The sequence below is a fragment of the Rhipicephalus microplus genome, chromosome 9, assembly GCF_043290135.1.
Source record: "Rhipicephalus microplus isolate Deutch F79 chromosome 9, USDA_Rmic, whole genome shotgun sequence".
NCBI classification, from domain to species: domain Eukaryota; kingdom Metazoa; phylum Arthropoda; class Arachnida; order Ixodida; family Ixodidae; genus Rhipicephalus; species Rhipicephalus microplus.
The window spans coordinates 22838439-22865624 of NC_134708.1; the positions used below are offsets into that span (position 1 = coordinate 22838439).

Below are 27186 nucleotides of genomic sequence, written 5' to 3' on the forward strand. Positions count from 1 at the left end.
CATGGTTAGCTTCTGGTTCGAAGTGTACAAAGATGCTAATTACAGTGATGGCTCGCTTATTAGTAAAGGAAGAACGCGTTTTTATAACACGCTCCACACATTCACTCAGCTACTCTAATTTATGGTTATTAGGATACAGCTTACCCTTGAGTCACAATATTATGTGTGTATAGATGTTTTACTTGTGTGCCGTAAGACTGGTGTTATGTACGAAATAAAGCTGCGTATTGTGGAATCTCTAATTATATATGTAGTGGTTATAGCTAGTCGTAACGCTGTAGCAAAGGCCGGCTTGAAGTAGGAGACGGGAGCGTTCCGATTGTAAGCCTTCACATGCCCGCTATAAACGCGTAATGGTATTGGGGTATTTAGTTGTGAAATGGGGGCTGCTTAGAATGCAAGCGAGCCTTAAAATTTAGAGCGAATAATTGGCGCGAGCTATTTATTCAGTAATGCATTGTTGTTTGTACTGCACATGTGTGCACTGTTGCTGTTACCTGGTTGCGGCCCCCTGGCCTCGTCAAGCTGTATGCTTACACCTTTCTTGCTAGGGTGGCCTTCAACATTGTACTTCATGCATGTTGTAAATAAAATTTGACTTGACCTGACCAGTTTGACGTCATGTGCGTCTTCTGCTTGAAGCCATCCTACGCTCCCCCCTCCACCAAATCACTTCTCGTTTTTTTTTTTTTTTACAGTGAAAGCTGTTTTGAAATCACAACTCGGGTCATGCTCAGTTGTCCGCCGCCGCCGCCGGTGCCCGTAACCACATTGTGCGAAAAAAAAAAAGCCTATCACAAATGAAACAGTGGAACTCGAACCTGGGTCCACTGGGTGCCAGCCCAGTATTTTACAGCTGAGTTACGCCGGCGCTTGTAACTTGTTGACAAAGTTGCTTTAGGCAAGCATGACCTAGCACCACTGACACAGTGGCGCTCGAATCCGAGTTCGCTGGGTGCAAGCCCAATATTCTACTACTGAGGTACACCGGTGCTTGTGATTTGTTGTCAAACTTGCCTTAGGCAAGCTTGATGTCGGGAAAGCACTCGCGTAATACGACTTATAAAGCGTTTTACAACAGCGAAATAACAACCAGTCATCGCACAATGCGACTAGCGTAACTAGTGGGTCGTCGAATGCTCCAACCCATTACACAAGCTTGTTCTTGTTCCCCTATTAGCGGTGGCGCATACCCACTTCAGCCATAATTCCTCATCGTCGTCAGCCACTACATGAACAATTGGCACGAAATTTCTTGCAAGTGTTTAGCCGTTACCACTATTCTCAGAAGAATTGCGAAAAATAGCATAGCGAATGCCAGCCTGCTACCCAAATAAATTTATTAATGATTACCTAGTGGGTATCAAGTAAAATTGCTTGCACTATTTACCCAATGAGTGTTTCGAAAATGCTCTGAAAGGCCGCTTTTCTAGCTTCCTCTGTGACTGTGCTACGGCTTCCGCGCAGTCCTGGCATTTTTTGTTGTTGTTGTTGTTCAGTATTCTAAACAGGTATTCACTCTATTCCTGGAAAAACTTTAGTTCTCAGGCGATTGATACTATGTTTCTGAATGGATGCGAAAAAAAGAAAGAAAATAACAGGGTATTTCGTGCATTCGCCAGAGATGACCTATAGGCAAAATCCATCTTTTTTTTTTTCGCAATTGATGTATTCGTCCTGCCCCATCCCCTATCGGAAGCTCTCGCACTTCACCTGACTTTGCACAGCTTCCGAGTTTGGCCGACCTCTGAATAAGCGACGACATCATTGGCTAACCGACCATGTGACGTCATGTCTTGTGGCTTCAAAGGGACGTCAAGGGGACGTCACAAATTTCAGCTACCTGCGAGCCCTGTGAGGTCATGATGACGTCATGATCGCATAGGCTGGCGTCATCTTGTGATGGTTTTTTTTTCGCTTCATTAGTGTGAACGTCCAGGCCGCAGGACTCTCACGGTCTATTTTTCGTTAGACGAGGTGCCAAAAATTGCCTCCTAAAAGAAACACGACACAAAGAATACACCGTCGAAGCGCATCGCACGTGTCTCAATGCACAGTTCCTTGCGTTGTAGCACTGCAGTCACTATTGCCACCTACGCGAACTTTTTATGGGCCTGTTTCCCAACAACTTTCGCCGGTGGCAGCACCATTCCTTTTCTCCGTCTTCGCATTCGCGGCTCACATCTACGTTTTTCGCCGTAAACTCTGCCCAGACGAATGCGGCGAAACGAATCGTCCAAAAACAGGAGCCGTGCGAGGTCAGCCGGGGTCATCGCCAGGTCGAAGTATGGAGCTATCACGTGGGACATGAGCCTCCCTCCCACGCCTTATAGCGCCCTGCCCAGTGACTGCTAGATCAGCGCGTTTCCTGCCGTGCAGCCGCTACGCGGAGATGTACGCGGTTGGCCGCGCTGTGGGCGGCGAGACCGCAACGACAGGGCGGAGGCGGCCACTGCTCCGCTCGTCGATCAAGGCTGATGGGCGACGTCGAGAATACGGACCGCGTATATCGCCGGCCACGCAAAGTCCCGGATCGCTGACAGAGAGGCGTTGGCCGGCCGGCATGTCGCTATGGAGAAAGCAAAGACTCGGCAGGGAAAAAAAGTGGCAGTAAAAGGAGCACAGAGGAGAGGCGTTGACCACCCTAGGGAAGGAGAATGGTAGATAATTGAAGGAGTAAAAAGAGAGTGTAGGAAAGTTTAGAGGGCATGGGGAGGGCGTTCACCCGCTAGGGATGGAGAAAGGTAGAAAAGGTGAGAGTAAAAAATATATATACTGGAAATGCTAGGCGTTGGCCCCTAGAGTAGGAAAGGAGGAAAACAGAAATTTAGAAGTAAAAGGAATCGTTTAAGCAAAAGTTTGAAAGGAAAAGTGAAAAATAGTTGAAAAATTAACGTGAGGGGAAGGCGTTGGCTGCTATATGCTAGGAGAAAGGCTGAATACAAAGTAGGGAAGAGAAGATAAAAATATGTGTTATGATTTTTGAGAGAGGAGATAAGAGGAAAAGGCACTGAAAGGTAGAGGGAAGTGATCACCCGGCTGGGAAGAAGAGCCCCGAATAGTGTGTGATGAGTGAGAGCAAGGCGTTAAAGCCAGACAAAAAAAAAAGAATAAACAGAGCTGTACTTTAGAATCAAAATAGAAGACTCCATCTCTAAAAATTAGTTGGAGGAGGAACACGGGAGCGAACGATAGCACCCGTGTACGACTCATTACGAATACCAGTTGTAATGGAAAGAGTCAGCTGCTAGAAAAGGAGTAAAAAGGGAGTGAAATGAGCGGCACCGTAAAGAGCGCCCGCGTGGTAACACAGAAGGGAAGAAATGGGGAGGTAAATTGGGTGTGATTTGAAAGTTGTTGACCACCAGTAAAGATATAAAATAAGTCCGGCAGTGAATAAGGAGAAGCAATGAAACAAAAATGTGTCACCTCAACAAGCGCAAGAGATTAATGAATAAAGAAAAAATAGAAAAAGGAACAAGTTATAAAACAATGATTAAGATCGACAGTGAAACTGTTATAAAACATGCTCGAAAATTGCGAAAGAAAAAAAGTAAAGGAATAATGCAAGACCGTAAAGGATTTGAACTGCGCAAAAAATAATAAAGCAACTCAGTACACTTTACCTAAAACAACTTCAGTTAATTGAAACAAACTTGGGCGCATTTTTTGACTGCCTAGCTTACGAACGTGATGACAGACACCAATTTGTTCTACTGAGCGATATCGCAGTAGGTCATTAACTGATGAGACCTTGTTGGGCCTTTGACCAGACACCAACAGTGCAACTGTGGTCATAAAAACGGTTATTGCCTTTTTGGAAGCAACTGGACTATATGCGCGGCTTTAAAATTTTTCTCAGCTAGAAAGAATTTCATATACTCACCTCTCTATCTCACCATCGTCATTTATTAGCCTTTCTTCTCCCCTTTCCCCTGCCCCAGTGTAGAATAGCAGGCTAGAGCAAGCTATCGCTCAGGCCGACCTCTCTGTCTTTCTGTAAATAAATCTGGCTCTCGCTCTCGCTCTCTCTCAACAACAGAGTGAAATATTGGGAAGCACAGGAGGAGGAAATTCGAATTGCTATAAACAGTACGTAGAGCGTCCGGGAACTGATGTCGAGCCCCGCGAGGTTGTGCATTAGACTCAGCTTATCTGCTTCGAGAAATCTTTTTAGTTTGAGTTTTCTTCGCAATGTTTCCGTGCCTCCTTTCCCTAAAGTTATTACCGTCACGAAAGTGACGTCCCTGAAATCTTGGTGGACCCCGCTGTCAAATAATAAAAAGGAAATCATAATTGCGGTGAAGTGGTAGAGAACGGCCAGTTCCAATGTTGATAGCAAAGTTTACGCATACGTTGTAGTCATAACCGAAAATTTGAGTATTTGTAACGAACGAAAGAAAGACTGCAAAAGTAATGAGTGCAAGGTATGCGGGAAAAGCGAAAACAACGCGATGGCACGGAAGTCCAGGAATCGGGGCCACAAGAGGGCGCGGCCCGCCCGCACCTTTTTATACGGCGCAGCCAAACAATTTGGCTCGTGTCGTGCACTGCTGGCGGCTCCACCCGGTGAGGCTCAGCCTTTATTGCCCGGGCGTGTACTGGTTTTAGCTAATGGAGTGTGGGCGCATCATAACCGCATGTCTTACCCTCTTCGCTGTATAAACTACTGCGAATTTCGCTCTCACAACTTGTACTAAATTTGTGCCTTCCTCTCTCTATATTATTGCAGGAAGGTTCAAGAGTGATGTTTCTCGAATAAAGAGACGAATAAGCGTGAATGGCACTCTGAAAATGTTGAGAAGTTGTTTTGCAGGACGTGTCGATAGAGCCAGTGTTTTCTTAAGTGAACGTACCCTAGTAACTTTAGGGTCTACTTAGCAGATTGTATATGCTCGCCTTGCCCATTCTTAGCCAACTTATGTAGTGGCATAGGAGTCGTTTGGGGGAGACTGAGCATATCGCACGAAATGATATGCTCGAAAAAGACCAGTCTGTATCGGATGATATCGCTACGGATGTGCCTCGCATGGCAATCAGTCAAGTTATCTTTGGGTTACCCTCGCCCGTTCCACACCTGCATGTATATAAAGCATGTTACAATAAATTTACGACGATTCTTCCCGTTACACTCGGACTGTCAGGATCGCCCGACGACCACACACGATACATGTTGTCAGAAGTGTGATTCGAACCCACGCCCACACGACGAAACGTTGCTTCTAGCAGCACTCTCTCCTCTACGGTTATTTTGTCACTCCCGGCCTGTTTAAAACAATGCAGTTTTATTTCGAGACAAAACATATCAAATCATAACATGCTTTAAAAAAAAACAGAAAAAAAATCACAGGCTGCTTTACGTACTCGCTTCAAACGACCAACTAACTAACTTCAAACGACTAACGCTGACTTGCATATCGCGGTGGTGCTTTGAGGGCCGCGGTCGATAGATAGTTCACATATACGTACGTGTGTAAACTGTCATTCGAGATTAGGATAAGAAGACAAGGAAAACCAAGATGGACACGAATATAAGACGGAGCTGAAAAAAAAAAACGTCCGCCCTAAACACACACACACACACACACACACATATATATATATATATATATATATATATATATATATATATATATATATATATATATATATATATATATATATATATATATATATATATATATATATATATATATATAACAATGTAAGCTCCTCCAGTTATAAACTCCATCATGTCGGAAACAATATGTGTCACAGATTATGACATGAAAAATACACGGAAAGAGAAATAGGAAAAGGTAATGCGACGAGGTGCCTACTCAATCGCTGGGCACATACAGTCTTCCTCCGATTTACTTCATTTTCCTCACGAGTGCACCACTACGCTAATATCGCTGGAGTCCTTACATGCGTGATCAGGATGCGCCTGAAGAGCTTACCTGGACGTTAAAACTTTGCAATGTTTCGGGAGTCTGACACCGCGATGGGAGTAAATCGTGCAACGGTTGGTTCATCTCGAAAACAGCTCCTACACACTATGGAGAGTAAAGAAGATACGGCGGGACAGGTGATGGATCAATACCAACCAACTTGCCCAAGTCACCTTTCAGATCAACTATTCATAGTCGGATAGAACGTTTAGGTTTCTGAGGCATTTCTCCCCTCAAAGGCGGATGCACACAAGACTCCACCAATGGGAACCCACTCCAGGCTGACGTCATGAGCGGGACTACTCCTTTACTCGTGGAAACAATCGGCTGTCACGTTTCGGCCATCTTGGTGGTTTTATCCTCCAGAACCTCCAGTTTTATCCGACTATATAGCGTTTCATAGCAACCCAAGGTTACGCAAATTTAAAGAGGCAGGACTAAGGTTCTCATAATATTTAACACAAACACACACACACACACACACACACACACACATATATATATATATATATATATATATATATATATATATATATATATATATATATATATATATATATATATATATATATATATATATAGAATTGGCTAGAGTAACGTTACTGAGGTCCCTAGGGGCGTGAACTAGCACGTAGCGGGAGCGGGTCAGTCCCGTGTCCGGACAGGTCGGTTTATAGCCGCTCCGCAAGGTGGTGGCTCATTGGACAGCACATTGTTGTGCTAGACGTAAGGGTATAGCTCTTAGTCTTTTTCGACATTAAATTAGCTTGCCTAAATCAAATAGCAGAAACGTAAAAACACATTAGGAGTACAAAATATTTTATATACTAATTCATAAATATACTAGATTTACTTCAGAAAAGAAGCTTTCTAAGACATTTTGATTTTTCGAAAAACACTACAGATACCTGCACCCCTTGAAGCGTAGCTGTCTATGTTTTAGTTGACTTACGTAAAAAAGCCTTGTGGAAACGACTAGAAAGATGCATCTCTATAAATTGAAGATATTAGGTAACCAAGCTTATAGGAGTACTAATCCTTGCCCTCCATTATGTTTTAGTGTTCCTTTTTTTTCTTGTTTTGCAATCTATAACTTCAGTAGAAGGAAACTTAAATCCCTCAGGGAGGGCAGCCATGAGTTCTAACAGTTCTTCGAATAGCACAAATACGATTTTTCTTCACTTACTAGCACGGCTGCCAGTACTCTTTACTGCGAAACGGACTCGCCCTTGAGGCATAACGCTCGGTGCGTTCGGATACTCGAGATATGAACTTCCGCTTTTTATATAGGATTAAAAGGAGGATTAAAGAATAAGCGTTTGATCCTTGTCGAGAAGATCCTTAGCGAAGGCCCCTGTACCATTTTCAGCTTGTACCAACGGATGTTTTACTTCATTGTGTGCTGCACTGGTAAAGAAGGCGGAAGCCAGCTGATACCCTTGTACATGTGAACATGTAAGACGCTAATAAAAGATTAGGAGATGGATCTTGCTAACGTTGGCGAACTACACTGCGTTCCTTGCTTGTTTTTTCTTCTTTGTATTGTGTCTTTGCCCCCGAACTTTTCGCCAGTTTAAGAAGTGCGAACGTATCGTCACTATAGCTTTTTATGCTGCATAATATTTCTTGCTTTTCTTTTAACGTCACAGTTATCTCCTACACTTTGCCAAGCCTTCGAAAGGTTAAAAACATCGCCACTGAATCTAGCAGCAACTTGACGTCTGCAGTGGCTTCACGCTTTGTCCGCGTTTGTCATCTTATTTCCGTGGTAATTTACAAGTACTGCGCAGTATGTTTTATAGCTTAAACGAAATGCGCGTGTAGTGTGTGAGAGCTGTTACAGGCTGTACTGATCATACTGCTGAGCGTGCTTCTATTGTGCCAATTTGGTGACTCGGAACATGTGATCATAAAGAGAATGTCATTGATCTATTCATCATTTTTTTCATTTTGCTTTTTTTCTGCTTTGGCAAAACAGCATGCACTTAGGCGCCTAGTTTGCATTCGCGCCGAAACTTGAATGGCTAATTATGAAACGCGCTGTACTGCATATGTATAACCCTAACACTGAATATGCTTCCTTGCGTTTTTTTTTACGTTTTTGTACACACACAGCCATCAGTTCGTCCGAGTCTGATAAGGAGCTGAGAAAACTGAGACGTCGTACTGATTGCTGAAAAGTTTACCTAGCCTTGCAGACTTGGCAGGCTTGCGTGTTGGCAAATGACGTGCAGCAGCTCAAGAAGAGGGCTGTAGTAGAAATCAACTAGAAAAAAAAGCATACAAAAAACAGCGCTGTGTTTCACTGTCTCATATTTCACGTTTATTGATTGATTGATTGATTGATTGATTGATATGTGGAGTTTAACTTCCCCAAACCACCATGTCAGTTATTATGAGAAACGCCGTAGTGCAGGGCTCCGGAAATATCGACCACCTGAGGCTATTTAACGTGTCCACAGCGTTTTCACCTCCATTGAAAATACAGCCACCGCCACAGCCGTGATTCGATCCTGCGACCTGCGGGTCGGCATTCGAGTTCCTTAGCCACTATACCACGACAGCGAAGCATATTTAGCGCTGTTTTGCCACAATGTGCATAAACCGAGACTAGTCCATCTTGTAAAGAACACGAAGCAGAACGTCTGTTAAGTTCTGCTCTAATATTGTAAAACGCTGTTGCACCTTGATTTTTTTGTAATCTTATATATATATATATATATATATATATATATATATATATATATATATATATATATATATATATATATATATATATATATATATATATAAATATATATATATATATATATAATATATATATATATATATATATATATATATATATATATATATATATATATATATATATATATATATATATATATATATATATATATATATATATTTGTCTGCTTTTCTTCTTTATTGTTATTTCGATTGTATACTGATCTGATGCCCCCTTACTCAATGCCCTTCAGTGGGCCTCTAAGGTATTCGGAATAAATAACTTGGTCGTACGAAGCAACCAAAATTGTGTGACCGATTTCTTTAGGTTAAAGCGATCGCCGCAGAATTGTTGGTATTGCTCTTTTTGTTCTTTCTTCTTCAGTTTGCCCTCTCCAAGCGCCAAGTCTAGCCCGCCCTGGTGGGGCAGTGACTACGGTTCTATGTTGATGACACGAAGGTCGCGAGTTTGACTCCTGCCTCGGTGGTCGCCTTTCGATGGTGACGAAATGCCACCATGACAATGAACCACCCATGTGCTCTTCGGTGTCAGGGTGCACGTTAAAGAACATCCGGTGGCCGAAATTTCCGGGGTCCTCTACTACGGCGTCTTTCAATATCATAACGAGGTGCTAAGACATAAAAGCCCAGGTTTTCTTATTAACCACCAAGTCTCGCTACAACCCGATCAATCACTTCCATTACCTCTCATCTGATCTCTATCTTCGCGTCCCTTATCATACCACGATTGCGCGATCATGTCGACCGATATAGTTGTCTTCATCACTCATTCATTCAGTCTTTTATCCTTTTGGCGTCCGCAGAAGCTTCTGTCCCTACAATTGCTTCCTTTTTCGTCACGACTACATTTTCGTCAGGTTTTCTCGGCACTTCCTCTCTCTATAGTTCTTGCCTGTCCTCCTACTCCACCCTTCGTTTTTATGCGGCTGTCCACCCGCCGAGCAATCTGCTCAATCATTCCGCAGCAGTCACGAACTCTCCCGATACCGCCGGCCATTAAGTACCACCCGTCACATCTTCCCGAAACCAGGCCAAAGTCTGCGACGTCCGAATGGGCGTGCGTCTTCCTTTTCAGCGACCAACCACGCCTTCAACCTCTCCTCGCCTGCGTCACGCCGGGCAAGTTTTAGCCGAATATCTTTGCGGGACGTCCACACGCAAAAATGAGCCCACGACCCCATACGTCGGCGCACTCGCTGAAGAGTCGATTCACTCGGACTAGGGTCGAGACACGATCTTCAATATCAGTGAGTGCTGTCGAGTGAAACTTCGTCTGAGTACGAGCAACACGCAGTGTGAGACCGAGACTGAGCACGAGTGAGACTGGCTTCTAACGAGTCCAGTTGAGCAGCTTGTGTCAGCCGCGGTGATGCAGTGGTTACGGCGCATAGATACTGACCCAACGCTCGCAGTTTCAACCACAACCGCATTTGTCGCATATCGACAAAGGGGGCGCTTTAAATGATCATGTACTCTACGATGTCAATGGACTTTAATGAACACTAGATATAGGAAATTTCGAAGCCGTTCTTTATTTACGACGTATCTCATAAACACATCGTGGGTGTGGCTCCTAAAAACCAAGCTACTATTATTATTACATAGACATAGACTTATTGTCTTCCTCTGCTTAAGTATTCTTCGCGCTTAATTCCAATTTATTGGTCTTATTTGACACTTCAGTATACTTGTGCATCAGACAAACAAAAACTGTGTGAAACACTATGTGAGTATATTAAGTACTTATTTTAAATGGTTTTTTCGCAAACATTCTCCCTTTCGTGGAGCGTAGAGATAGCTACGCTGTTGCGAATACCGCAGCAACAGCTCTGCTCGATTCTGATTGGCTCTTCGCGTAGGGGCTTCTTCTCCCAGCAAGCACTCTATCTCCCCCCCCCCCCCACAATAATCCAGTGCTCGCGGGATCCTCTTCGCGTTTGCGAAATTTAATGCCCGCAAAACCGTAAGCCTCGCCGGTAACGTAATCGCATCTTCTTCGATGTTCGTGTTTTGGATTGATTTCGTTACGACGCACGGACCCAGCACGCGAAAGGGATTTCTTTTTAAATCACAAAGAAAATATCCGGCCTCAAGTGCGTTGCCAATATCGCATTCCTATTCACGTTCCGTTACATTTAATCAATTTCCCGCCATCTCTCCGACCATGCATGAAAGAACGCTTGCTCCTTTGTGACTTGCTATGCTGCATTAACGAAGATAACGCCTCACCCCTGGATGATAAGGGATTAACGGGTAATCATTTTACCCATCAACGATGATACCTGCGCCTAGGTGGGATTACCTGTTCCTTGGTAAGAAAGTCCACTTAAAGTAGTTTTTTTTTGTCTGCTGGAAATTTTTTTATTGGAGACATTCGCAGTATATGCATCGAAGCTTGCTTCATCAAAGCGTCGCCGTTTACTATTCAAAACTGCTGTGCAAAGATAATCATTAAACGTTGTTTCCTGTTTAACTTCCTGTTTTGTAATAAATCTGAAGGACTCCTACTGTACTAATTAAGTGAATTACTCGTTTTCACGCGCCGTTCGCAGTTGCAGTATTTTTGTTCATCTGTTAGTGGGTAGACTATGTGGTGGTACTGCAGTGTTAGGCGGCACTTGTAGCAATCGAAAGCCACCTTGCTTGATTATTCCGTAAAGGGCTGAGACGTTAATCTCGAAGTCGTGGTTTCACTTCCCGTTCAATGCGGCCGCTTTCCGAGCAAAGTGGTGTTCAAGAACACCTGTTCGCAACACTGCGTTCTGCAGTCAAGGAAGTCAGGTGGTCGAAATTATCTGGGAGCGCCCCTCTATACGGCGTGTCTCGTAATCGTATTGTAAGTCTGCAGGGAACGTAATATGCCAGAATCTAGCCATTCTTAGAAATATCCTGACATTTCCTAAAACACAAGCGTAAAGAAACTCGGGCTTCGCATTTATAGCGATAATCCCATTCTTACGATGAACTAATGCTAATTTCTTACGCGTCGAGATTTATGCCTCGTAAACTGAAACGAAGAAAGCTCTTTTGATAGTGGGAAATTGTTGCGAACCAGTACGTTTCGCTGTCGTAGATGAGAAGCACGGGCATAACTCATGGTAACACCTAATTATTACGCCATATAAGTTCATGGATGTTCGTGTTAACAATACATGCTATTGAAAACATGACAACTTCAAAAATATGCAGGGAAGAGAAATCGGTAGGGATTTTTCAGCTGTAGTCAGCAGTGCAGTCAGTACCGGTACAAGGACAAGTTGGATAAACTCTGTCGAACTCGTTGACATTTCCTCAGTGGCACGCGGCTGCGACATCACGAGGGAAAAAGCCCTGTCAAACTGCTCTATGACTCGATGCCATGAAAACGCTGTGAGATGGACTCTTATGTGGTACTCAATGTATTATTGGGAGCAGCCGTCGACTGGATGCTACTGAACGACGGCGACAACAACCAAGACGACAACGACAACAACAAAAATAAAAGAAAGATGTGGCACCCGTGGTGTTACCAGGAGTTCTCATGGACTCAATGTCACCTAACAACAGCAACATGCAGTACCCAAGTTTTTCTCTGGAGTTCCAATTGACTCGATGCTATTTAACACCATGTGGCATCCAAAGCGTTATCTGGAGTTCCCATCAGCTTGATGGTACCTAACCACAACAACATGCGGTGCCTGAGGTTGTACCAGGGGTTTTGATCGACTAGATGGTACTCAACAAACACAACAACGACGTCAACAATGTCAATGACAACAACACGCAATACGCAAGGTGTTACTAGGAATTTTTATCCACTCGATTCTACTTGAAAACTGCATAAGACGCTCAAGTTATTACCAGACGTTTCGATCAAATAGATGCTACTTAATCAAACGAACATGTCATACGCAAAGTGTTACCAGGAGTTGTCATCAACATGATGCTAGTTGACAACATCTGGTACCTAAAGTGTTACCAGGATTCTCAAACATTGCGGTGCCACTTAACAACAACAACCGCAAATGGTGCCCAAAGTGTTACCAGTACCCATAAGCTCGATGCTACTTAAAAAAAACAGCGAGAATGACAATAACAATGACGTTATTAGGCTCAAAGTTGCGCAGATATACCGCCACAGCATCTGCATAACCACATATGATAAATATCAAACTCGTGAAGAGCTCCCCATGCGCACTTTGGCACTAAGAGGAAACATCTCTGAAAGTCCGTTCTTGAGAGAGAAGGGTATGAAAGAGGAAGAAATAAAGAAGGACGCTATTTTTGTTTTGTCTCCCATAGGGGAGCATGGCCCAGCGCCTTTAGGGATGAGAAAAGGGAAGTAAATGTTATAGGAAAAAGAGAAGAGAGGAAGAAAAAGCGGAACGCCGCTACTTAACGTGCTGAGTCCACTGTTAACTGTTACCTCTCCCACACTTCCACGTAAAGATTGCAAAAAAAAAAAGACATCCAAGCTCGGCAGTCATCGCTTGAGATTTGCGATTTCCCGAAAACGTAAGTAGGTAATTCTTGAACGGGAGCTCTGGTGCGAAAAGGACGTAAAATATATGGAACATAGTATATATAGCCTAGAACTTGAGTGGACCATAGTTTTCAGTGGGTCAACATCACCTATTTATTTTTTTGCCTCGCACTCTCGCTGGTGGTGTAACATCCGTTGTGAGACGTTAGACACGCTTTCTTGGGCGCTAATATTGTTTCATTTTGTTTTCTTTCCCTCCATTCTTCTTTTATTTTTGTTTACAAAAAGAGCAAAGTTTTGACTGGTGTATATTTTCATACTCACGAAAGTAGGGGTTACACCGAAGAGCGTAATTTAAAGCGCCGTACGGGGGACGCTGGAACCAGAGCTAAATGAATTAGCAGCACTTCTACGTGGGCCTGCAGTACTTGGCTACTGCACAAAGAGCTGACTTTTACGCAAGATTGCTTTCTATTTGTTTTAAATCCTTAGCACTGATTGTGTTTCGTCAACTTCTTTAGGGGCGAAGCTCCTTGATTAGAAAAAAATTATTTACAGCACGTACAGAACACAAAGGCTTCATACCATTCCAGTAACAGGGCATTTACACCTCGGCACATCTATATTTCACGACTAACATCACTACGTTACAGTGAAGACATTTGCTCTAATATGCATGACAATGTTGGCATATATGTACACAAGAACTCAATGCGATATCATGATACAATGGTGGCGTGGCTATGGCGTGGCTTGGACCTCTATCGTAGTACGTAACCACCAGTGGCACATACCCGAAATAGGTATAACATTTGACCTCCAAGGTGGTGCCGGTGACAGATTTCTTCTGTGCGTTGTTTAACAATAAAAATAGTGCTCAATGTGCATGCCAATGGCTGCTAATGGGGAATGAGAGACAGGAGCATTCGGCTTTTAGTCAACGCGCACGCTGCGATCCCCATTAGCAGCCATTGGCATGTACATTGAGCACTATCGGACAAGAAAGGGTTGCTACATTATCTCGCTGGGTGTAACCTCCTTAGTTTTAGAAAGGTTTAGCGAGCGTTGAGCCGCAGGGCCATGAATACAATGAACTAGTATATCCCATGAATGAATTCGAGGTGGTTAAAGGGGGGAAGCAGATACGAAGCGCAAGCCGTAAGAAATTAAAAGCTGAATCCTCCTGTCTCTCATTCCCCATTAGCAGCCACTGGCATGTACATTGAGCACCATCTGACAGGAAAGGTTGCTACGTTATACTCGCTGGGCGTAACCTCCTTGGTTTTAGAAAGGTTTAGCGAGCATTGGGCCGCAGTGCCATGAATATAGTGAACTAGTATATACCATGAACTCAAGGTGGTTGAAGGTGGGAAGTAGACCCGAAGCGCAAGGCGTAAGAAAGTGTGCGTGTGCCACCTCTCGTTTAGTCCTTGGAATGTCCACTGAATGGCGGTGCTTCTATATGGGGAATATATGATAAAAAGTTGCGAGATGGTGGGACTTGGAGTGTTGAATAGATGGACGAACGGACACACAGACAGATGCATGGATGGACGCATGAACGGACGCATGAACGGACGCAGGGGCGGACGCAGGGGCGGATGCATGAACGAACGCAGGGACGGGCGCACGAACAGACGCATGGACGGTCACACAGACGGACGCATGGACGGACGAATGCTTCGCCCCAGTCTCCATCATTTACTCCATGGATATGCTGCCATATTTTTTTCTTTCACTCTAAAGTGCCAAACGACCTCTGGTGCCTCTGAGCAGTACCACCGACTGAGTCACTCATTTACGATAAAAAATTTCCCTGTCTGTTTTCTCGCTCTGTCTCGTTCACATGCACACGCGCGTACGCGCCACGCACACACAAACGCACACGCACGCACGCACAATCACACACGCACACACGCACACGCGAAATAGCCGCGTTCGGTGTGGAACGCGTGGCATATAAGTCACGTGAGTGCCCCGAACTCGAACTTTCGGCAGAACGCGCCGGCAGTGAAAATTAACTTAACGAGGGCATTCCGAGTCGTGTGAGAGAGTGAGTTTTATCACTGCGCCAGCAGCTGCTTGCGAGCAACAGCTCCCAGGAAATGATACCTCTGAGTGCTGCGTTTTAATGCGAAACATTGTGGCGAACAACTGGTGTAGCTGACTATAGGCAAAAACGTGTATCCTAATATTCTTTTCTTCCTACTCCCCCTCTTTATAGTTTTTTTTGTTTTTAACATCTACTTTCTATATTCTTTCATCTCACTTACCCCCTTTCCAACAAAGTGTATATAGCCGGTCTGAAAAACTGGCTAAGCTCCCGGTCTCTCTGCCTTTTATCTCCGTTTTCTTGGGTTTTCTGTCCTCTTCCTCGTATGAGAAGTCGGCTAAGGTTTTCATGGCTGATGTTGTGTTAGCGCAATAAAAATAAGACACATTTTCTGAGCTAAAACCTGTAAAGTAAACTCATGGAATTTCTGGCGCATTCACTTAAGACGACTCGAAGCCAAAAGTCATTCCCTTATTCTTTCCAGTGAATGTATTCATCCTGCGCCGCCGCACTTCGAAAGCTTTCTGCACGTAACGCGGTTATTCGCTGCCTCAAAGATAGGAGGCATCTCACTTGGTTTCGCATCGCCTCCGTGATAGGACCACCTTTGACCTAGCTACGGTGCCATGCGATAACATCATCATGCGACGTCACGTGACACAACGAAAAGGTGGCGTCATCGTTACGTGACAAACTGGGGATCTGTGACGTCAACGTGGCGTCATATGGTGACGTCATCGCGTGAGCACAGCTATCCTCAGTAGGTTTCCCGGAACAGAATATTACGAGAGCTCGTTCACAATTTTATAAAGATAGGGAAGGATGGGTGGGTTCGCTTTCAAGGAACCGCTTCAATATACATAAAAAGCAATCTGTGCTGCTACATATGCTGCATATGCAATGTATGGTGGTACATTCATAGGCTTTCTCATGGATTAAAACAAAGTTGCAGTAAGGTATGGGAACGATGTTTTCAGCACCACTATTAAGGCGCAACATTTGTGTCAGGCTGTTGGCAAAAAGATGAAAACAGGTGAAAGAAAATGTAACTGTCGCCTAATAGAAGGAATAGAAGTTCATAAAATGCCGAGAAAGGGTGTCATATGGGATACCACTGGCGTGTGGCAATATGTACAGTATCAATTTTTATGAAAGAGAATATGCGAGTCCGTGTCTTGCGCTCTGCTGCGGCTGCCTAAAGCATAATCAGCGCATCCGCTTTTGGCAGCATCGCAGTTGCGATACCGGAGCGAGAGCCCAATTTAGCAGCTCTTGTCCAACGATCATGAGTTCATGTTTTGTTTGCTAACAGATGGCGCGAAAAGCGGACGTACTCTCCTCATCTGTCACTTGAAGGTGCTGTTGGCAGCCGCGACAGGGCACAGGCCACGCGCTTGCATGTTCCATTTCATAAACAATTTACACGTACAGACGGGTCCACTGTTAAAGGGAACACCTGCGGGAGCAGCGTGTTTAGATTTCGCTGTCTTGCGGAATCATGGCGGCTTAGATACGCATAGGACTACTGGTGGTTAAAAGTTCCGACTCCTCTTGAGAGACTCTCGACTTGCATGAAGATTGTTTCCCAATCCACTTGCTCTTAGAGGGCCAGGAATGTTGATGGTGTGCATTCGGGTGGTCCCTTTAACAGTGGACCATACTGTACATAGGATAGACTGGCCGCTGCATATACGCGGAAACGCTAACTCACTCTAGGAAAATAAAACATTTTCACGCTTGTGAGATTATTGTAAATCATACTATCGTGATCCGGTGTTTCACAATACACGATATTATGTTCGCACGTAGAGGTAAATGAACGCGCGAACTTAGGGGAGCCTTCCATATAAATAGGTGCACAAACAAATGCATCGGTCAACCTTCTGTGCCTCTAACAGACAGGGAGTAGTGTTTGAATTCTGTTTAGCCATATCGTTTTATGTCATCCTGTCACATGACTTGCACATGCGCTATGCTGGTGCCCAGCGAATTGTATCTTTTGTTCCTTTCAAAAATAAATGAGTTGAGATTGATACGTGGCGTTTAACGACCCCAAACCACCATATGATTATGAGAGACGCCGTAGTGGAGGGCTCCGGAAATTTAGACCACCTGGGGTTCTTTAACGTGCACCCAAATCTGAGCACACGGGCCTACAGCGTTTTAGCCCTCATCAAAAATGCAGCCGCCGCAGCCGGGATTTGATCCCACGACCTGCGGGTCAGCGGCCGAGTACCTTAGCCACTAGACGACCGCGGCGGGGCAAATTAGTTGAGGGTTAACGCTCGCATGTCTCTTGTTCTGCACTTAGTGGGCGCTAAAAGTTGTATTATTGGTAAGTACCAACTCCCCAGCTATCTCTTTTAGCCCCTGCATAGCAACTGAAGTGCAGTACTCCGGATCACGTGGGGCAAGGTCTGATTCCTCCAGCCATTTTCCCCTTAGCGCAAGTTCCGAATTTTCTTCATGTGATCTCTCCCTTTCATTGCGCTTTCTTCGTGAGCGTCTTGTGCTAGTACTTTCGCGTTTGCAAAAACGTCAATACCGAAACCTCCATTCATCAAATGCCTTTTCCTTTTCTGTTCCCCGAAAGTATACCAAAACTTTCTCGAATATTTGTTTTCTTCTTCGCCTTACATTCGTCAGAATAAAATTGGTTAGGCGGGCTTCCTATACAATGACGGCTTACGATGCCGGCTTCCAAAAGAAAATCGCGTTTTCTCAAGGTATAGCCGTCGTCCGTTCGCCTATTTCGATTTCATCCGTATTCTGTGGTACTATATATGATAACTTACATCAGACGGATAACGAACCAGAAACTAACATGCTTTTGATACCGAAACCCTTAGCGTTTGGATGTGATACCTTACCAAGGTGTTTTCCAGGATAAATATATAAGTTCATTAAGATAAAACTGCTAGAGGAGGAGTTGGAAATATCTTTATATTGAGCGGGAAAATCTTGCAGGAATGGTTCTGTTGCCATCGGAAACACTGACAAATTTCGGAACGTGCATCGAGGTGGAAACCTCAAGCTCCCGGATGCAATATCATGCCAACCTGTATTTTTTTTTTCTACGGTAAAGATGGAAAAGGTCCAGGCCTAGGTGAAATTGGCAAACACTTTTATGCGAAAATCCACAACGCCCGGCTTGGTTACCATGGTAATGCTATCGGGAGGTAAAAAAAAATAAATGTGTTCGCATCCAGATAGATTTTATAAAGGATCACTGCCAATAACACGCACGCCTACTTTCCAAGGGTTGGACAGGGCACAAAAACTAGGACCACCGTAGGACCAAAACTTTAGGACAACGGTGTGCCAATGCATCGGACTTATTTTTTTTCCTTTTTGGTGTGTCTGTTCGTGTTTTCGTTTCCGGGCTGAATAAAATATTCACCGATATCGGACGTAAGTGTGACAGAGCGCTCATGCCATTCTACCGAGCTGACGCATCTTGCGTCGTATATGCATTTCGGGAAACAAGGAGACGGAGAGGAGAGGGGGGGGGGGGGCATATAGGCGGTGTCAGATGTGGGATATAGGCGGCCCCCTATTTTCGCCGCTCGCGATTCAATCATTTATACAGCCAGCGCGTATCCGTCAGGCACTTTTGCGGGACCTGAAAAAAACGCTTCCGTCATCGGGAGCACCAAGCATACCCCCAAATGTGCCCCGTATGAAAATCGATTGCCAAGCACACTGAAAGAAGGGGGGCCGGGCTATAGGAAAGTGCGTGCACGTGCGTGTCATTCGAGTCGTAAAGTGATCCGCACGCTCCCAGCACCCTTCACCGAAGAATGGGGCGTTATTACGCACGTGTCGAAGCAGCTGCCGAAGCGCTGAAGGCGGTATTTCGTTATTTCCTTATCGTGACCTCCTTTTTGGGGGGAGTTCCTTTGAGGAATGAATTTGCAAGAAGTGAAACGTAATGCGTGCCAATAAAGTGCGGGGTCGCCACGTAATTTTATTCCCGCAGTTGGTTTATCTATCTATCTATCTATCTATCTATCTATCTATCTATCTATCTATCTATCTATCTATCTATCTATCTATCTATCTATCTATCTATCTATCTATCTATCTATCTATCTATCTATCTATCTATCTGTTTATCTCTCTATCTATCTGCCTCTCTATCTATCTGCCCCTCTATCTATCTATCTAATCTGCAGCTACTAAGCCGAAGCATTGTCCCTCAATGTATATAGTTCAGTTCGGCGCGTGTTAATTAAACATTGCGTCAAAAGATTTCCCAGAATATGTCGATGCTGGTGGCAACGTCACGAAATATTTTGATTATACTTCGAGGACAGTGACGTCTACGCTACGTTTATACACCCTACCGGGAATCTGATCAGGTTAGCCCCAGTTTGCTTCGGATTGCTCAAGCGCTAACTCGGTCTAAAGTCAGAGGTCGCCTGCTCTCAGCCGGGGCTGTCGGCAGGCATTATTTCATAACACCCAGAGAGCCTTGGGCATAACTACAATGAGCAGGGCAAATGTGAGTTCGCATTAGATTGTGTTTACGCTGTAGTACTGTGTTCGCTCAAGCAATGCCTCCGCTTTAGTGTGTATTGAGACCTGCGCACCTTTAAGCTACGTTCGGGCAGACGTGCTTTGCTGCTGTCTTCGCTACGTTAAACGAAGAGCCCCTCGTTTAGTGCTTCTCACGTGTCCAGAACATTCAGAAGTGCCGAGGCCAGGTCGGGTCGTTGCATCCCGCATAATTATCTCGTAATCTTCGCACTCATTACCGACGGAGCAACGGCACAACACGTTCGCCGCTGTGAAGGCAGGACTCGCGTCGACGACAGCGCTGAGAGGAGAAAATACCTAGCACGGAGATACAGCCTGAAGCCCTAATGTCTCTCGCGTCTTAGTGTTTCACAAGCGTGCATTTGGTCCTCAGGCAGCGTTCGGCTTTCTTTGGGCCCTTTCCTTTTCTGTTTAACTTAGGTGCCTTCGCTATCCCGTTCACTTTCTTCTTTCCTTGGTACACGCGTGGCAGCCCAACAAGAATGCTTGGGCTGTATTCTACTGGCAGTTGCATGATTAAGGAGACACGCTAGCGTTAGTTGCCGGGGTTGATTGTCAACGTTCAATTTGGCTCGACATACATACATACATACATACATACATACATACATACATACATACATACATACATACATACATACATACATACATACATACATACATACATACATACATACATACATACATACATACATACATACATGCATGCATGCATACATACATACATACATGCATGCATACATACATACATACATACATGCATACATACATACATACATACATACATACATACATACATACATACATACATACATACATACATACATACATACATACATACATACATACGAGAGCTACGTCATCCTGTAAAGCGTGCTTTGCCTGTAAGGCTACCCTGTACATGGAAGAAGCAAAACACTGAGTCGAAGGGAGACATGTGGGAGAAGAGGCGGCTGTAGCAGTAGTTGAATCTGGGAGTCAAGAAAGCAACACGCACGTGTGCTTTAGAAGTTTTAACATTAAAACTAAAAATCAACTACTTCACGACGAATAGAGAGCGAATGGCGTGCTGCGCTTCATAGACCAATTAGCAGGATAAAAATAAAAAAAACTTGTTGCGTTGTGCGCCTCTGCAATTAAGTTACTAGCCTCGTTCACTGATTCATTCAGCCGTACGTACGTACGTGCACACTCACACTTACGTACATACATACATACATACATACATACATACATACATACATACATACATACATACATACATACATACATACATACATACATACATACATACAAACGAGAACTGCGTCATCCCGTAAAGCGTGCTTTGCCTGTAAAGCTACCCTGTACATGGAAGAAGCCAAACACTGAGTCGAAGGGAGACATGTGGGAAAAGAGGCGGCTGTAACAGTAGTTAAATCTGGGAGTCAAGAAATCAACGCGCACGTGTGCTTTAGAAGTTTCAACATCAAAACTAAAAAACAAATACTTCACGACGAATAGAGAGCGAATGGCGTGCTGCGCTTCATAGACCAATCAGCGGGATAAAAATAAAAAACTTGTTGCATTGTGCGCCTCTGCAATTAAGTTACTAGCCTCGTTCACTGATTAATTCAGCCGTACGTACGTACGTGCACACTCACACTACGTACATACATACATACATACATACATACATACATACATACATACATACATACATACATACATACATACATACATACATACATACAAACAAACAAACATACATACATACATACATACATACATACATACATACATACATACATACATACATACATACATACATACATACATACATACATACATACATACATACATACATACATACATACATACATACATGCATACGTAGATGCATACATGTATACATGCATATATGCATACACGCATGCATGGATACATACATACGTACATACATACATACATACATACATACATACATACATACATACATACATACATACATACATACATACATACATACATACATACATACATACATACATACATACATACATACATACATACATACATACATACATACATACATACATACATACATACATAGTTGCAGAATTGTGGTTTTCGGACGCCATTATGCGCATGTACAGGGTATATCGTTCAGAAAAGTACCCTGAAAGTGGGGAAAAGAATATATAGTCTCGAACTCACCAACATGACTCTAAACACCTCAGAGAGCATCTTAGGCTGGCGCTCGCAATATTGATCAGAGTGCACCGAGGCAGAGTCCATCAAAGAAATTCAGTTTTGCTGTTTTTTTTATTTTCTTAGCGTTTATCAGAATAACGAAGCAATGGAGAGCTAATGCATTCGTATTATTTCACCAGACTCTCAGTACCACCAATTATTTTTATGAGTTTTATTTTCAATGAGCTCACTCGATCAATTGCGACCCAGCCCCTGCTATTGTGTTGCAGCTGCACCCGTACTGTTCCCATCCAAGCTCTACGCAGCAATACGCTGCTTGCCAATGGGGTGCAGTCAAACCCTGGTAGACCGGAGATTGAAAAAAACAATGAAATCAGCAAAAAAACATGCAAAAGTTTGCAGGTTATCTTGCAAAGGGTAGTGATGAGCATGACACGTCTTAACGTCGTCCACAGCACCTTGTAGATCGTGTCTCGGTCACATTCTGCATGTGACGTTCTCATTCAAAACTGTCACAGAGCGTTTTGCAGGACTGCGTCTTGCAAAAACTCCCTTCATCTTCCCTTTCGACTCCGGCTGCCTGCCATCTCAGCTGGTCGCGTTTCACGAGATTTTCTGTGACTGACATCTCCCTAAACGTTGTCTCCGAACCATTCGATTGAGTGTTTTTTTTTTTCTCGAAACGGGATTTATGGCTTGTCTTTTAGGAATCTTAGCGTGGCTACTCCTTCGTTGCTGACTCGTTGGGAATTGAGCATATAGATTCTCGGATATCGGAAGGAGCTTTTTTTTTCCTTGTCCAACTCTGCTCTGCCGTTCACAAACTTACACGACAATTATCGACCAGAACGTAAGCGGACGGACGGACGGACGGACGGACGGACGGACGGATGGACGGATGGATGGACGGATGGACGGATGGACGGACGGATGGACGGATGGACGGCCGGATGGATGGATGGATGGATGGATGGATGGATGGATGGATGGATGGATGGATGGATGGATGGATGGATGGATGGATGGGTGGATGGGTGGATGGGTGGATGGATGGATGGATGGATGGATGGATGGGTGGGTGGGTGGATGGGTGGATGGGTGGGCAGGCGGGCGGGCGGGCGGGCGGATCGTGGGTCTTTTGGACAGCCTTGAGTTGTTGTATGAGAACCTGACGCGTTGTTGTATGAGAACCTGACTCGTGAGCCTTAAATGAAACAAATTTTCGAAAAATTCTTTTTTTTTGTAAAGAGGGGCACCCTCAGAGCATGTGGTTAAAATCATTGCAATTGTGGCAGTCCTGCAAGAGAGAGAAATAAATAAAAGGAAGATACAGGGAGGTTAAGCTTGAAGAACTTGTTTCCTATCCTGTACTGGTGAGGAAATAAGGGCGGGAAAGACGATATTGATAGATATATATATAAAATTAATTAAAAAAAACTACACATGCGCACACATGCGGGGCGTTCCGATCACAGTCGTTTGGAGAGGCCGGTTGTACGCAATAAGTGCAGGAGGGCCTTCGCAGCCTTTTTCTGCGACATAAAGTCCTGTCGGTAGCGCAGGATTCTTTCTCCCGAAAGAGTCTGGTTGTCCAGTTGGTCTAGTGCATTGCAGAGTGACACGAAACACCTGGGACACCTGCCAATGTACACGATACACCTGGGAGCTCAAGCAGACTGGCTTTCGCAGCGATCTCGCTGTCGAACGTGCCGAGAGGGACCGAATCCCGGCTGTAGCGGCTGAATTTCTGGCGGAGGCGAAAATGTTGTAGGCCCGTGTGCTCAGATGTGGGTGTACGGTAAAGAAAACCAGGTGGTGAAATTTCTGGAGCCCTCCACTGCGACGTGTCTCATAATCATATTGTCACGTGCTTGCTCAAGGAAGACGATGGCAGTTGTGCATGTGCCACGAAGGACTACGAAATGGACGAAAAAGAACTCGCTTGCGCGTTCTAATTAAAAAGATCGACCTGCTTCTGTTGTCTCAATCTCTGCGGCAAGATCTCTGTTTTGACGTCGTGACAATATGGTGGTTTCGGAACGGTAAACCCCACATATCAATCAATAAAGCAATCATTCGAACTTGCCGAGAGGGTCATTGTTTGACGCTGACTGCACAAAGTGATAACAAAATTCCCGAGCAAGATTTCTAGTTCACATTGCTTAAACTGTCCGCGCCATTCCTTCAGCCGCAACGCTGTGGTGTAAGAGGTGCAAGTGGTGCACCACGTCGTAGCGCACTTTTGATAGACTCTAAAGTAAGGATTTACTGAGACCCTTGTACCATGCATAAGAGCTTAAGTAAGACCGCTCCACGTTGGCCTCGATCAGTGTCATAAAAAGGCTATGGCTGCCTCACAATGCATCTTCGTTTTTTACGCCCCTGGCGCAACAGCTCTTAAAAAAAAAACACATGCTCTGCGCTACACAAATGCTTTTTTTTAATGACTGGGTTGGTAATCACCGTGGATCGTAAAATAGAATACGTGAAGGACCTCAGAGCCTCGGATGGGTAACACTATACGGCTAGTTAACGGTCTTATCGATGTAGTGATGAAATGGGCTTGTACGCGGTGTTTATTACGCAAGTAGAAAAGCTCCTTCGCTATCTAGTAGCGGCGTATTCAGAAGTGCGCTTATTTGCAAGCGATTATTAAAGAAACGGGGTGATGAATCCTAGTACATGTCGAACAAGTTAGGAAACATCACTTCCATTATTCGATTACGTTCAATCCAGGTCGTCAACTTGCTGACTTCTTGCGTAACAGGTTCCCTTGAGAGTGAATCAACGTGAAAAGGGTGTCATCTTTTGAGAACGTGGAGCGATCTCACATATATATTTCTAAACGTGTAGCCGTAATTCGGTTCAAGTTTTGGGTCAGGGACCTTTTAAGGTGTTACCAGACAATACCCATAAGCAAGAAGGGTAACGCGCTTTGCATGCAATACCTCTAGGCGTAAAGCTGCGGTGATCGACTGAATCGAGAGAAAGAAAGCTCCGAAGCAGTTTTGAGCGAAGGCTGTATCTTGTGGCCTGGAATAGCTTTCACGCGGAAAAGTTTATTGACGCTTCGCAATTTGCCCCTAATAGAAACAGGCGACAGCCAGTCTGCACACAGTGCATATTTATTTACAACTTTTTGTTGTTGTGTAAGCAGTACAAAAGTTGTATCTCTCTTTTTTTCTAATTTTGTCACTATTTTTCTAATTTTTTATCGTGCGATCGTTTGCAAAAAACAGATGGCAGCTCGTCAGCCTATCGATGAAGAGCCTATCTATGTCAAACAATGATCAAGAACAAACCGTTTCGATTGGATCGGGAACACGCCATTTGAAACCAACTAATTAGTAAAATGGCCGCTAACTGTTTTTTCATAACGTCGTAATAAATTATCACCACCAATGAAAAATAATCCCCTAATGAAGCTCCAAGACGTGAAACTGTATTAGCAAATAACAGAAATGATTATCATTCTTTCGGACATGCTAGTTATGATGAGGGAAGCACTCAAAAATTTTCTATTGAGTCACTTAAGTAATACCAGCAACAACTACAACTATATTATTATTATTATTATTATTATTATTATTATTATTATTATTATTATTATTATTATTATTATTATTATTATTATTATCAAACTTTTCTCTTTCTATCAATGCCAGATTAATAGTACACGTTTCATTGCAATGGCGTCTTTCGTTGTTTTTTGTGTTTGTATTTTGAAATTATGGTACGTGAATGCATGAATGACTGGATGAAATAACTTTGTTAGGTTCAATAGGTCACGCTAGTTTTCTTGCCCAAAGCTGAGCGCTCCCACGTTGGGACCGAAGGACGTAGCTTTCCGCCTGCTTCGAAGATCTGTTGGACAGCCCGTAGCTGTCCCTATAATATGTAAACCACGTAGATCTGCGTCCCACCGCTCTTCAGTGTTTCCCTTGTCGATGCCTAATGCCGAGCACCTCAAGAGCATGCAAGTGCACGGAATTCATGGTGTCGTGGCATTTATCGAACGTTGTAGGAGAATTGCGTGTAAACATTGTTGATCAACGGTGGGGTTGGATACCTTCTTGTTTGTAAGAACCCTGACGCAATGGCATCGGCTCTATTTACTTTATTGTGCGAAGTGGGGAAGACCTTCCGTACAAAGTAGAAGTGCTTCGCTAGCTCACTGTAAGAGAGGAGCTGATCCCCACGGTCTCGAACTTCATCTTCATCGTACCCTGTGGCCTCACGGTCGCGAAGTCCTCAGGCAGCATTATGGGCAGATTCCTTGATGTACAAGAGAACAACACCGTTGATTTCTCCCACATGAGCAGGAAACGAGATGAACGTGTGTGTTTGATGACCGTTTTCTCGAGAACTGCCAGTGCCTGTCTAGAAATGACTCCTTTGGCAAATGCTGAGACAGCTGCTCTATTTATTGCTATATATCCTGGATCTCTTTGGGTCTGAAAGTGGCAGTTAGATGGCATCTTGCTCAAAAATGTCTGATTCTATGGTGCATGCGCAAGCCCAGTTAATGACTAGCTAACTGGTTCTTTCTTTGTTCTCGTTAACACGTTCGCAGAACCGGGGAAGCGACACGGAAGTTCCCTGATTGGCCAAGCAGCAACAGCCAGCGCTGCCCGACGTCCACCAGTCGGAAGGAACAAGACCGACACTCCACATGACGTCACCAGTGCGTCTCGTGCTGGTGGCCAATCAGCAGTGCTCGTGACTGAAGGCGTCGTGACGACTACTGTCTTCTACGAAGACTACGATGACGTCAGCGACTACGTCACAGGCTGAACACGCCACAGCACAAAAGAAGTGACCTGCAACGCAGCGAGTGTATTCATTTTTCTTTCGTTCCGCTAAGGAGTCCCTCCTTGCGAAAAAAAAGTGCATAGATGAATGACGGAGCTACAACGCAATGGTAGTGAGAAAGAACTGCTTTTGATTATGATTTTAGTTTTTTTTAATATGCAGCTGGGGCCATGTTTTGAGCTTGCGACGGGGGGTTGGAGAGGGGGGGGGGGCATGCTTATATATACTAGGCCGTTGAACTGTCGGATTTCGCTGCGTCCGTCCTAAGGCAACACACAAGGTCAAACTTCTCCACACATTTCATGGATAGTTCTTTTCTATATATATTCTTTTTCTTTTTCGGTGTCCCGGGACGCATAAAGTGAAAGTTTTGTGGGTCAAGCGGAAGCTATAAGCTTCTAACAGATGATGTGTGACGATGTACGCGAGTATAGCGTCGTTTATGACAC

At 44.2% G+C, this 27186-nt stretch overlaps 1 protein-coding gene across 1 annotated transcript in view; it reads left to right on the forward strand.

Annotated features, from left to right (window-relative positions):
- LOC142771608 (uncharacterized) overlaps positions 1-26893 on the forward strand; it is a 304548-nt gene extending 277655 nt beyond the window's left edge. The window contains exon 2 of the mRNA XM_075873312.1: positions 26499-26893. The gene's annotated coding sequence lies outside the window, so the exon portion shown is untranslated. The remainder of the gene's footprint in view (positions 1-26498) is intronic.
- The last annotated feature ends 293 nt before the right edge of the window (positions 26894-27186 follow it).